Below are 13,256 nucleotides of genomic sequence, written 5' to 3' on the forward strand. Positions count from 1 at the left end.
TTCCCTTCCCCACTTATTATCATACACGCAACTCTTGTAGCCTACCTATTTAAAATGGGAGGCGGGCTACTTTTATCTGCGCCACCCAGTATTTAGATGGATCGGCCTCAGACGATGAAGATGCCTGGTAGATATCAGAGACATGGAGGCATGGATGTGATCCCATTAATTTTTAACATCTAGAGAAACTACTAGAAGGTTTGAAGTTTGGTTGAATTTTTTACAACAGGTACATTCCCACCAAAATATGTATGAGTATACTAAAGCTACGTTTCGGCAATCTTCCCTGCTCATATACCTACCGCTGGCGATCTCCGTTGAGGTTTCTATATGTTAAAATTGCTTGACGTGGTTTCTTTACAGCGATCGTCAGCAGAAATAGCTGTACGCGGTGAAGAACGTCACTTCATGAACTACCTCTCAGCGCGAATGTAAACAATTAAGAGCAGATCATCATTCATAGGGATTTCGATACTGTATCAGCAAGATGATGCATTACGAGTATAAAAAGTGCCGTATTTTAATCTAAAGATCAATCCACAGATGGCTCTTTTTTATATCTGGACAGAAACGCATCGCTGTGTGGTTATTCTTCTGTTCTGTAATAACATCGGAGGAGAATTCCTCCATTATAATTAAGTGTAGTATGCTTGAAGTAAGCCATTATTTTTTATCCAACCAATCACAATTGATTAGCCATATTTATATCTAATCTCTCCGGTGCATAGAGGCTAAGACAGCTGTCTCTACGATGCATTACCTGGAGTTGCCGTAAACTTGAGCCATATCGCCGTAGCTTCACTGGCCTGCTGGCTTAGTGCTGTGAGTAGCATGTGCATAAAAAAGTGTGCTTGAGCAACTGATTGGTGACCCGGTCCCGTGCGCGTAAGTAGGTAAAGGGCATGATGCCCTTAACCAGAGCGGACTCGTGCAATTTTATGTAAAGATTTAAATGCGTGTGATCTGTGGGTCCCAAGTTTTTGGGAATTTTTATATGTAGAGGTTATGGTGAAGATGTAGAAAAGCATTTGTTACATGCATTGTTGTTAGATTTTGCCACATGACTATGAAGTGAAGTTTAGAAGAACAGAACCAGCTTGTTGTAGACTGAAAGCGCACATTGAAGGTTTCAAGATTTGCACTACCTTATAAATCCATAGAAGAGAAACCCTCGAAAAAAATTCCATCTAGTCACCATAATTTTGAAGGTAAGGGAATGAGTACAAAAGCAAAACTTAAATGCTGGGACACATGTAGCCTATGGCAGCTCTCGACATGTTACATTGTAAAGAATGATGTTCATCTCGGATAGGCTGTAAACTCATACATTATGTAGCAGTTGTAATGGAAATATTCATTGCAATAATTACTTAGCGAAATATGAGTTGCTTGTGTTGTAATTTTATTATTGTACGTTATATTAACATTTAAATTATGGAAACAATTTCAGTAATATTAGTTCCTAATCTAAGCAAATACTTACGGAAAGAATCGTTGTAAATGCTGATAATATCCTTCTGAAAGTAAGTAACAAAGATAAGAAATCGACGCCATGCCATAGTTTTATCAATATCTTTGATGTATGAGGTGGGTTGTGCGACGAAATTTAAAAATTTTTCGATTTTTGGATATCAGGGGCCTGTTTTTTAAAATGACTGCCTTAACCAAGGACAAGGAAAACAAGTGACGTGTACTAACTTGTCAGGTTTTGTGTCCTATGAAAAAAAATGCTATATTGTGATCTGCCATCTTATTTATCAAACTTGTCAAAATTTGACAATCTGCAAATCTGGCTTTCAGGTAGAAGCTCCCTGTGAAGCAGGCTTGAATAATTTCAAGGGAAAAATTAACAGAAAGCCACAATTTAAGTCACACAGAATTGTATGCACTCAAAGTTGGGTTTCTGGCGTCATTTCAGCCCATTTGAGTTGTGTGGATATAAAAGGAAGAATTTTGATGGTGTCATGTATATAGTTTTTGGGGTAGCTCAGTCGGTAGAGGATTCGTGCGCTAAGCGAAGGGTCTCGGGATCGATACCCGGCCCCGAAACAATTTTTCCCTTGAAATTATTTGACAATCATTTGTCAAGAAGATCACACAGTTTTAAGAAACAAAATTTGCTTAAGTTGTCATTTGGCTCTGATTTTCTTATCGTCTTGTTACTAGTCAAAACTAGACTTAAAAAAAAAACAGGCTTCAGATAGTTTGTTATTAGTTTGTGACACCGATGGTGGCTAGCATAAGAGTTGCTATGGACTTCCGATCAATTGCAAAAGCTTGCAGCCTATCTGGATATAACTTATTAAAGAATAGATGTAACATGCTGGGACGGAAATTATTGGTTATGATGTGTTAATCTTTATTGGCGTTGTGTTCTTACCGAGTTTGTACAGCTTTACACATAATGTTCCTTAAAGGATTCAGAAAGTATTCTGTATGCAAGAATATGCTATATTGAGTAACCATTCAGAGCTTTGATCGTATTCATTTAAAAAATACAGTCTGAATAATTATTGTCCAGAATTTTGTGTTATTATATTTTCATTCCACGCCTATATGAGTCTTTATTTTAATATAATTATACTGAATCTGCCTAATAGCCCACGATTCGCCAGAATTTGGTGCATTCACTTATGGTTATAAGTAAGAGACTTTATACTTCTTACAGCTTTATTTAAACTATTTCAGAAACGAATCTTTGAGCAATGTCTCGGTTATTTGCAACACAAAAAGAAGAGAAAGTTGTCTGACTATATCTAAATATAAAAATTGGTCTGAAATATTCATGCAAATGAAGGCTAAGAAAGAAGTGATGCCTCATATCTGCAAATTTGGCCATTTATAGCTCATTATTATTATCATCATCATCATCATCATCATCACCATCACAAAATTGGACAGTTATTAATATTTTGCTCTCGATTAGAAAGCCTTGCAAAGCAGAAAACTATATGGAAATTTGTCTATTTTGGGAAACATTTGTATTTTTTTTATTCTCCTCTAAACATGCAAGTTTACAGATATGATGTATGTCTTCTTAGCTTTCACAATATTATTCATGTTCAAGTATGGGACCCTCTTTCAAACCTAACCTATATTTATTTGTAAAGGGATAAATAGAGGATCTGTACAAATTCATGCAAGGAACTGTTACTATCAGGAAAGCAATTCGCACATCTGCAATTGAAAAGAGAGAAACGGGAATTAGAGTCACTAGTTCGAAAATAAGAATTATAAGCATAAATTTGTTCATTGTTAACTGTATAGTGGTTCAGAGAAAACCAATAATACCTTATATTTTAATATTATTTTAAAACTGGTAATGGAACAGTGTTTCCACAGAAAAGTTATTTTTATGTAAAACACTATGAATAATCTATTTTGTTAGTTCTAAGATACATGGTCGTTGAAAGAAATCTGTTTCAAGACTGATTCATAATACCAGTGTTCAGAATTGAAAGCTAACAATTAGTTTTATGAAAATAAAAAAGGAAAACAGCTTAAAATAGAGTAAAATGACGCATAATGTTCTCCAGTTTAGGAACAATTGTTGTACAGTTTCATTTGAGGAACTGGTTGCAATAACATCATCATCATAATCATCATCATCATCATCATCATCATCTAGACTTAGTGGCCTATGAAAAATTGTTTTTCAGAGAAATTAGACAAAAAAATTAAAATTGTTAGAAACAAAATCTTTACATTTGGTAATATTTATTTATCTTATGTTAAGAATATATATTATTTTAATGTACCGAAGTACATATGATATTTCCATGCAGATATTCTGCGTCATCATACGATGAAAGAGTAATGGAACGGAGAAAAATTCTCTCCGGCGCCGGGATTTGAACCCGAGTTTTCAGCTCTACGATATCTATATGATATATATATGATATGCGTAAATCACTTCGTGATTTAAGACGGCGCTTATTCCGTCGGATCCCGGCCAACTAGTCACTCATATCGAGTGCACCTCAGCACATGTGTGGACTTCGGTCCTGCGTTCATAGACATCTATGACGTAGAGCAGAGGGCGGCCACTAGAGGGAACCGAAGAGTTGGAGCTTAATCTGAGACGATTCTAACCGGCGTCGGAGTTGTATCTGGTGTGGCTTAGTGGATAAAGCATCAGCACGTAGAGCTGAAAACCCGGGTTCAAATCCCGGCGCCGGAGAGAATTTTTCTCCGTTCCATTACTCTTTCATCGTATTATGTTAAGAAGTTACATTTTAATAAAAATCAAGATTTTATAATGTGTAGGTAATATTGCTATCTATGCAACAACAGAGTTAATTGGCTAATGCTCTTATTGCACCCGGTTCCTCATTTAATCTAATTTGAAAATGTAAGAATGGGTGAAAGGCCTACATTTAGCAAATAGAAGAAATGTCTTGCGGTTTAGAATTATAACGTTCTCTTGAATGTTCGTTATATCAGTTGTGTAATTAGGAAGCTGTGCACCTTCGCATACATATAATGAAACTTTCCATTTCAGTGCAATAGTGAATCATGTGCCATGCCATCACTCAGACGCAATGGAATATCAGTCACAGTTTCATCCTTGGTCTTCCCAATGGTCATGTTTTCAACCTCAGTTATAGTAAAGGGTTACATACCCCTTCGAGGGTCAAAGAAATTGATTTTTCATTTTTCTTTTAATAATTTAAGTGAACTTTTAGCTTCACAGCTGTGAAAGAAATTTTAAGATACTGTACAAAAACTGACCAAGTTCTGCATTAAAATGTCCAAGCCTGCAGTATGTCATTTGATCGCTCATTTGCTTAAAACTACATTTTCTTAAAACTAATCAATATCCCGAATTTAAAAGAAAACCTAGAAATTAAACCAAACCCTTTAACTCTTTTAAATATGGAATATAATCTAAATTTAACAGAAGAAATACTGAAATCAGAAGTACTGGTAAACACTGAAATACTAAAACAATTGTCTTTAGAGACAATTAATATTAGATACCCTCCACAAAACTGGCTTCATTTATACACCGATGGATCCTTGATCTCCAGAGAACAAGGTGCCGATGCAGGTGTTACGTGCTGTCTCTTCTCACTTTATAGATCTCTTGGGTATGGAACAACAAGTTTTGATGGAGAAATCATTGCAATAAGTGAAAGTCTCAGGAATCTTCTATGCCACATCAATAAATTTAAGAATGCAGTTATATTCTCAGACTCCAAAGCAGCTATTCTATCAATCGTCTCTAAACACACACCTTCATCTCAAACAGCAGAAATAACTAAAATGCTCTCTCAATTAATATCACTCAACAAAAGAATTGTATTCCAATGGATACCATCCCATTGTGGAATCCTGGGAAACGAGAATGCGGATGCTTTAGCAAAGAAGGGAGCACTGCTACTTACAGACCTGTTACTAAATCTACGTATTACTCTGTAAAAAGATTTATTAAATCTACATACTTAGACTTCAACAAACAAAATTTGATAACACAATTCCAAGGGAAAAAATGGAACTCTCTGCATCAAAATCCACAGTTAATTCCCGATATACCACGAAAATCGTCTGTAGCTGCATTTAGATTGGCAACATGCCATGATTGTTTGGCCAAACACCTGCATGGAATTGGAATATATCAGTCCCCTAACTGTCCATTGTGCAACTCAAACCAAGAAATGGATTCGGAACACTTCAAAATCTGTGCTTCAGTGGCTGGTCATGATAATATCTTTGAAAAATATTGGAGTGCAAGAGGTCAAATGACTTTATTGTCAAACGCCTGGCATTAGAAAACAACAACACAACAACAACATTTTCTTAAAACTGGTTAAATTATATCTTCCACAGTTTGTTTAGATAATTGCCCCTTTTCTTAGCAATATCAGTATTTAAATCGGTTTTTTGAGAAACCCCATAAAGTCAAATTTTAACAAAATTGAGTTTATTACTATTTCCTCTTCTATAGGGACAGACATACCATTTTGTATAAAAATACCAAAAGTCAAACGGTATTTCTCTTGTAACATGTGCGCTTGAAAATTAGGTTTTGTGAAGAAGGCCCATAAGTCAGTGACAAGGCTGACACAGAATGAACAAAACTATGGCGTAAATTAATTATTTTGTGTTTGAATTTCGGATTTGTTAGAATAATGTTGTTGTCTTTTGTGTAATGTATTATTGTATTATATTAGTTCATGCAGAACTTTATTATTTACGTTCTTCGTGACATTTCATAAGGTTAGAGTAAAATTTGTTCACGTGAAGCAAAAATTATGAAGTTATCTTCTAAATACTGATTTTGAGAATCAAATTCGTATTATTTTTAACCACATTTTCAATTATTTCATGAAATAAAGAGATTGTTTTGTTCAATCTTTATCAGATTTTGAGAAATCCCATAAATTAAACATTTTCAAACATGAATATTGAGTCATATTCTATTTAACAAATAATATTTTGCATACAGAAGCATTCGTTATGTTTTTACCAACATTTTCTATTTCAAATATTCCAATTCTTAACTCCTGCAGTTCTTTTAGACAGTTTTCTGTGTTTCTCGAAACTTTGTATTTCGTGACTTAAGGTGTTTATCAAAAAGCCGATTCATTTAACCTATTTATTTAGGAAGAAACTCTTTCAGCTTTCACAACTATGGGATTGCCTCATTGGACAAAGCATAACTAACACACAGAACAAAAACAAGAATAAAAAAAATAAATAAAATAAAATAAAATTAATGAAACATTTCTTTAAAAGGTTTTAAAATTTTTTCTTCCCCTTATAGTGCAGAAATTCTAACAAATGAACTATGAATTGTTAATATGAATGTTACGAATTTTATTACAGTTATTATAGTTATTAATGCTAGTTTCCAAATTAGTACTATTTTCATATTATTTAGTTAAACTATATTCTTGTGTTCTATCGCAATCTGGATCTGAATGATCACCTGGTTTGTCAGGTAGATGTTTTCCTTTCTTTATGAAGAGTTATTATTTTTTATTAAGGCAAAGAAAGAATTAAGTTACGGCACTAAAAGAATAATTGTGACTTTCAAATTTTTCATTTTACGATTCTAAAAACTTGTTATGCACGCAAATATTTTTTTTTCTCGATCGAAGAGAAATTTTCGGACAGTTCCATCAAAATGGGTTTTTATGATATATGGATATATAATAATTTAAAAATACATACATATTTTTAAGGGTGGAAGGTGTATGTAACCCCGTAATGAATATTCTTAGTTACGGTTTATTAATTTCTGTCCATCCTTTGCACTTACAAAATGTGAAGTTAACATGTACATAACTAAGAAGAGTTGTAATTTCACATTGTTTTTTTAATAAATGTCATAGTATCTGTTTAATCTCATAAGTTGATGTTAGAAGGTCTTCGGATAATGATTAAAATGGGTTTACTTAATTAAGAATGCCAAAATGTTTAATGAAAATTGTACCAGAATTATATAAAAATTAAATTTTGTCCTGAAAGTTTAGTAAATCGGTTTGGAGTATCTGAATATATCAGCAGTATTGTATTCTATAGAAGCAACATTAACCCTAGCTTCATGGTTACTGTGATTGTGTAGTCAAGCGAAGGCTGTTGCTTCGTGGTGCCAAAGCTTGTGTAGTAATGCTAGTCCGCTCAGTCAACTGTGCCATGTGTGTGTAGCTAGATTTCGACAGAATGAATGTGTAACTGTAAGTCTCACTTCTGCTCCATAGGCGTGTGGCTGGGTGTAAGAAGATGCAATTAAACAACCCAACATAGTCATGTGCCTTACTTCAACCCTTGCACCTTCCCCTCTTGCAGCCGTGTTTGTATAGGATGTGGTTGTATATTCGCAGATTATGAGGTGGAAAATTTCTGTGTTTAACCCTTTAAATGTTTACATTGTACGACTATCTCAGCTTCAGGGATGTCACATCATGTGTCACTAGACTTTGATTCTGATTTTACATTTTTATTTTGGTTCACTAATTTATATTATTCTTTAATCCAGTTCTGTAAACATTTCACAGACGTAATTACATTTTAAATTGTAATGTAGGACAAAGGACTACAACGGTTTCATTTAAGGAGTGGCCAGGAGAGGAGGAATTTATTCCCAACGAAAATTCTCTTTTAACTATAGGCTACGTCAAACACCTAGAAAATGTATCATATTTTCAGAAAGCAATATTCACTACCTAGGTACTCCATTATTGTGGTAGGCCTACACTGTAAGTTCTAACATTTTGTTACATGCTCATGTTTATTTTAGAACTGCCCAAAATTACTAACTTGATTGTGTATAAGTTTTAGTAAGACATCTCGAAAATGGCAATTCTCAGATAAGTGAAAGTACAGCCTTCATTCCTCACTCTCATTATTTTAACCCTTTTCAGTAGTAATTGTTTTAAATTTAAATATATTTTCAGAGGTAAGTAACAAACTTACTGGAGTTACAAGGAAACATTCTAACTTAATATAAAAATGACTGATACCGGTATACAATAATTGTTAATCCATGTTGAATCTTTCGTACACTACTTTTAACACTTGAATACGGTATAAATAATTGATTAAATGGCGATCTTACTCGTGTTAATTATGTAAGCATGTGCGGCTTACAGCTGTTTCGGTGCTATTCGACACCATCCTCAAAGCCTACTAGATCTCGGCGCTATCTCAACTTCGCTGCCTGTTGTGTGGGTGCGTTCGTGTGATGAAGAATTGTGTCAAATAGTGTGTATGCCGAACATATAACTAATGCTAACCACAAATACAATAACATAAATACAGACATGGAAATCCTACACATACAACCCAAAAACCAAAAACTCAACACACTAGAACAATATGAAATATACAAACTAAAACACACCCCAATCAAATTCTCAACACACAGATAAATTTCAGAACACACACACTATTTGACACAAGTCTTCATCACACAAACGCACCCACACAACAGGCAGTGAAGTTGAGATAGCGCCGAGATCTAGGAGGCTCTGAGGATGATGTCGAATAGCACTGAAACAGCTGTAAGCTGCACATGCTTACATAATTAACATGAGTAAGATCGCCAGTTAATCAATTATTTACAATAATTGTGATCTAGATGGCAGAGTACACTCATTTGTCTTAAAAATAACATCTTGTTTCTAAACACTTAAGATAAAAGATGGTGGAAGTAATATTGTTTTGAATTTATTATTTCACTTTTCGATGTAGCTTTATAACACACAGAAAATCTAAACTTTTTTTTATGGGTTTTGTTCCCTTCCTGGAGAAAAATGTCAGAATTCAGCAGGTTTCGTTCATTGAGATTTGTTAACTCTCTTTTTTATTTCACCGTGCTGATTTAAAAATGATGCTCATATTTGTCTTATCACCTTCAATGTTCCATAAACTGATACTTTTCAAAACTATATTCGAAATAAAGGGAATCACTATGCCATAGTATTCTTCTACGCAAAATTGCCCCTGTAAGCCTAATCAGTTACGCATCTTGATTACACAACTTTTAACATTATATCACTTAAGAATGTTTTTATGATGATCACTTGCACGTGTTAAACCTTGGACTTATACATCGGATAGACAGGGAGGTCATTTCAAACATCCCTGGCCCCAGAACAATTTTTTCCTCGAAATTATTCTGCTCTTGGGTTATTCTCATTTGTTGTGTAGTTTCGAAGCCATTTTCCTGTAGGAAATCAATCCTCTATTGTTGATATTGCATCTGTTTTAACATCTCGGGTGAGGTGTAGGTGTCTTACATTCATTCATCTTCTACAAGGTTGAGATGAACTTCATTAAGAATATCATATATACTATAACAAATAATTACAAAATAAATCTCCATGGGAAAATAGCATGCAACGCAAGGATTTTGAAAATGAAATCTTATATATAAAACCAGAAGAGAAACAGTAGCCACATTCAGATTAGAAACAGAATGTACTGGTAACTGTCTTGTGGTGATGATGATGATGATGATGATGATGATGATGATCATAATGATAATGATGTTGATGATGATGATGATGATATAATTAGAACAAGAACCTTGGCTTCACCTGTTTACATTATCTACAAAAAAGCTAAAACTGTTAGTACAAATAAGGCTCATGTACCAAATGTGAAAATTTAACTAGAATTGGGAAAACATGACAACTCTATATTAAATGCCAGAAGATTAATTACGTAGAAATACAAATCTGATGTCGGTGTAGAGGAAGAATTGTGGGATAACAACTTGTAAGAACAAGAAGCAAATGTGTAATAGCATTTAAGGTTATGTATAAAACTTCAGAAATTAAAATTATCATTGTACATTTCTTCCTCATTCATATTCTGGTATTTTACACATACTGGTACTATTAAAGAGTCACATTATCTTGTGAAAAATGTAAATCTTACGTGATAAACATAATTAAAATCATTTTTACAGTCAGCACAGTAAATCAGAGCAGAATATGTCAAAATAGCATTTAACTGTGACATGTTCATATAATTTCTTCAGATAGACTTAGCTACTTTTTTTTAATTTTCACAATCAAAAGTATCCTAAACCACTCGAAATTCTGCAAGCTTTACACTATAGGCCTGTATTAAATTAATCTTGAAACGAAGCCTTGATTACTTGGTTTAATTCAATACATAGGTATTAAAATGAAAAGTAATTGAGGACGTCACCCGAATAAGGGCACTCAAAATGTAGTTATGATATAAACTAATTTCATGTTTGTCAGCTGTCAGGTCCATCATAGTTGTGACGAAAAAATATAATTTAACAGTGAAGAAAAACTTTTTCGACACAACTGTGATGTACCTGACAGCTGACAAACATTGAAATTAGTTTATATCAGAATTACATTTTTCTCTATATGCCCTTATTCGGGTGACATCCTCAATTAATTTGGAGAAAAGAAGGTTTGTAGAAGAAAATGGTTTTAGTTCTGTTCACTTTGAAGTTTATTTCAATCACTGAGTCATACAGTTGCCAAATACACTTCAAGTTTTCAATAGTACTGAAAATTTTATCAGTATTTGTTTCATATAAGGACCATACACATAACCTCTTGATTTCTGAGAGAATAGTATACTATATTATATTTCATACATGATTATGATATAAGATGTATGTGCAGAGACCCGTAGTATAGTATAATATACCTGCATCTATGTCCTAACTGTAACCTGCAGAATTTTTTCAGCATTTTCCCTCATGTCAGTAACTTTTTTTTTTTTTAAGTATAGAATTATTTCTATCAATCTCTAGATACTTTGGAGCTTCCAAGTTACTTGCATGAGTTCTCTGCACTCTTCATTTCTTGCTTAGATAAGTGTCAAGTTTTAGTGTACAGTGTTGGCATAGGCTTCCGCGGCCAGTGTATTATCACCGCGCGCGCTCTCATGGTTAACATTCGGCAGGTCTTTGAAATTTACTTGTATTATTGTTTTCAATTTCTTATGCTGCCACTCCAGTCACTCGCCTCAATTTCAATGTTTCAACCAATAAGCTGCTTTCATTATTAAATGCCACCTACTTGTTTAATCCACATGGACTAAAACCGAGGTTGCAATGTCTTGTGCTGAGGACGAACATTAAGGTATGTGATTAAAAATTATTATTAAAGAGTTGTTATTATTAAGAGTTAAGAATGTCAACGTACTCGTATATGAAATAATAATAATAATAATAATAATAATAATAATAATAATAATAATAACAATAATAATAGTAATAATAATAATAATAATAATAATAATAATAATAATAATAACAGCCATTTAACAATATAACAAACTAGTCACGTGACAACGTGACGATCGGCCGGCAAAATTATGTTTTAAAAGCACACCGCACGTTATTGTATGATGCTGACATGTTAAGTCCTACTCATTCAGAAGAAAGCAATAAGAATTATCACACAAGAACCAAGCAAAGCACATTGTAAACCACTGTTCATACAGGAGTCCATCTTAACAGTTGTTAATGAATATATTCTGGAACTCCTTCTTTACATCAAGAAAAATCTTTATGGCTTCACCAGTAGGATGGATAAACATGAGTATAATACTCGGAATAAAGAAAAACTGGACATACCATTTTGCAGACTATCCAAAGTTAAAAGTAGTCCTAACATGTTGGGCTGTAGAATGTTCAACATGTTACCACAGGAAGCACAGGAAGTGTCACTTGACATATTCAAAGTCAAAGTGAAAACGTGGCTTCTTAGAAACCCATTCTATTCTGTACAAGAATATTTTGAATCAGAAAAGCAAGCTGTTGATATTTTTTAGGTTTCTTTCTCTGAATTGTATTATTATTCTGTAATATATTAGGAAATTCTCATAAATTGTTAATCAAATCAATATCTGTGATCAGTGTGTTACAATTTTCATCTAGATATTAGCCTAATTTTGATAATCTTGACTCTCAATTGTAAACTCTAAGGAGTATTTGTGATCATTTTGTTTTATGTTTAGTGTTGTAATAGAATAATTTTCATTTTTGCACTATAATTTCACACGTGTAATTTGACAATGTCATTAGCTTTTGCTATAACGACAGCTAATAAATACTATACTACTATACTATACTAAGCATGAGGCCGGGGCGATATTACATGGTCTGTGGAGAAACTTCTGGGCTTATACTTCGTTGTCTTGGTGCTAGTGGCTGTTGTTTCGATGTTTCCAATGCTCTGAGGATGACCACAACACAGCAGTCGAAACGTCAGCCACTAGCACCAAGACAATGCTATATGAGCCCGAAAGTTTCTCCACAGACCATTTAGTATACAGTACTTGTGGCCAGTGGCCTTGTAGACCGAAACTTGACGCTTATCTAGCAAGAAATGATGAGAGCAGAAGACTCAAGCAAATATAGAATTATATTGAACTCCAAAAATAAAACAGCAAGTGTCTCAGGACTCAGGACGTTATGCTACTTTCATGAGGGGGAAGTTCCTTGTAATTGCTCGGGATTACTTGAAATCAAGTCAATGCAGATATATTTAAAAAAGTGTGTTAATGTTTTGAGCTATTTCTAACAGGAAGCGTTTTTCTGTAAGACATAATTTTCCTGGCATTTGCATATTTAAAATCAATGTGATCATTCATAAAGAAACTCGAATAGTCGGTAGTCTTTTCACATCTTTAGTGAGACATTTTGTGTACAGTTTTCCATTTTTTAATTGATGATGAGATCCCTGATTATTTAAATTTTTAGGAAGGTGCATATGACATTCATTGGTGAAAGTTAAACCTCGAGATTTTGA

The sequence above is a fragment of the Periplaneta americana genome, chromosome 12, assembly GCF_040183065.1.
Source record: "Periplaneta americana isolate PAMFEO1 chromosome 12, P.americana_PAMFEO1_priV1, whole genome shotgun sequence".
Taxonomy (NCBI): domain Eukaryota; kingdom Metazoa; phylum Arthropoda; class Insecta; order Blattodea; family Blattidae; genus Periplaneta; species Periplaneta americana.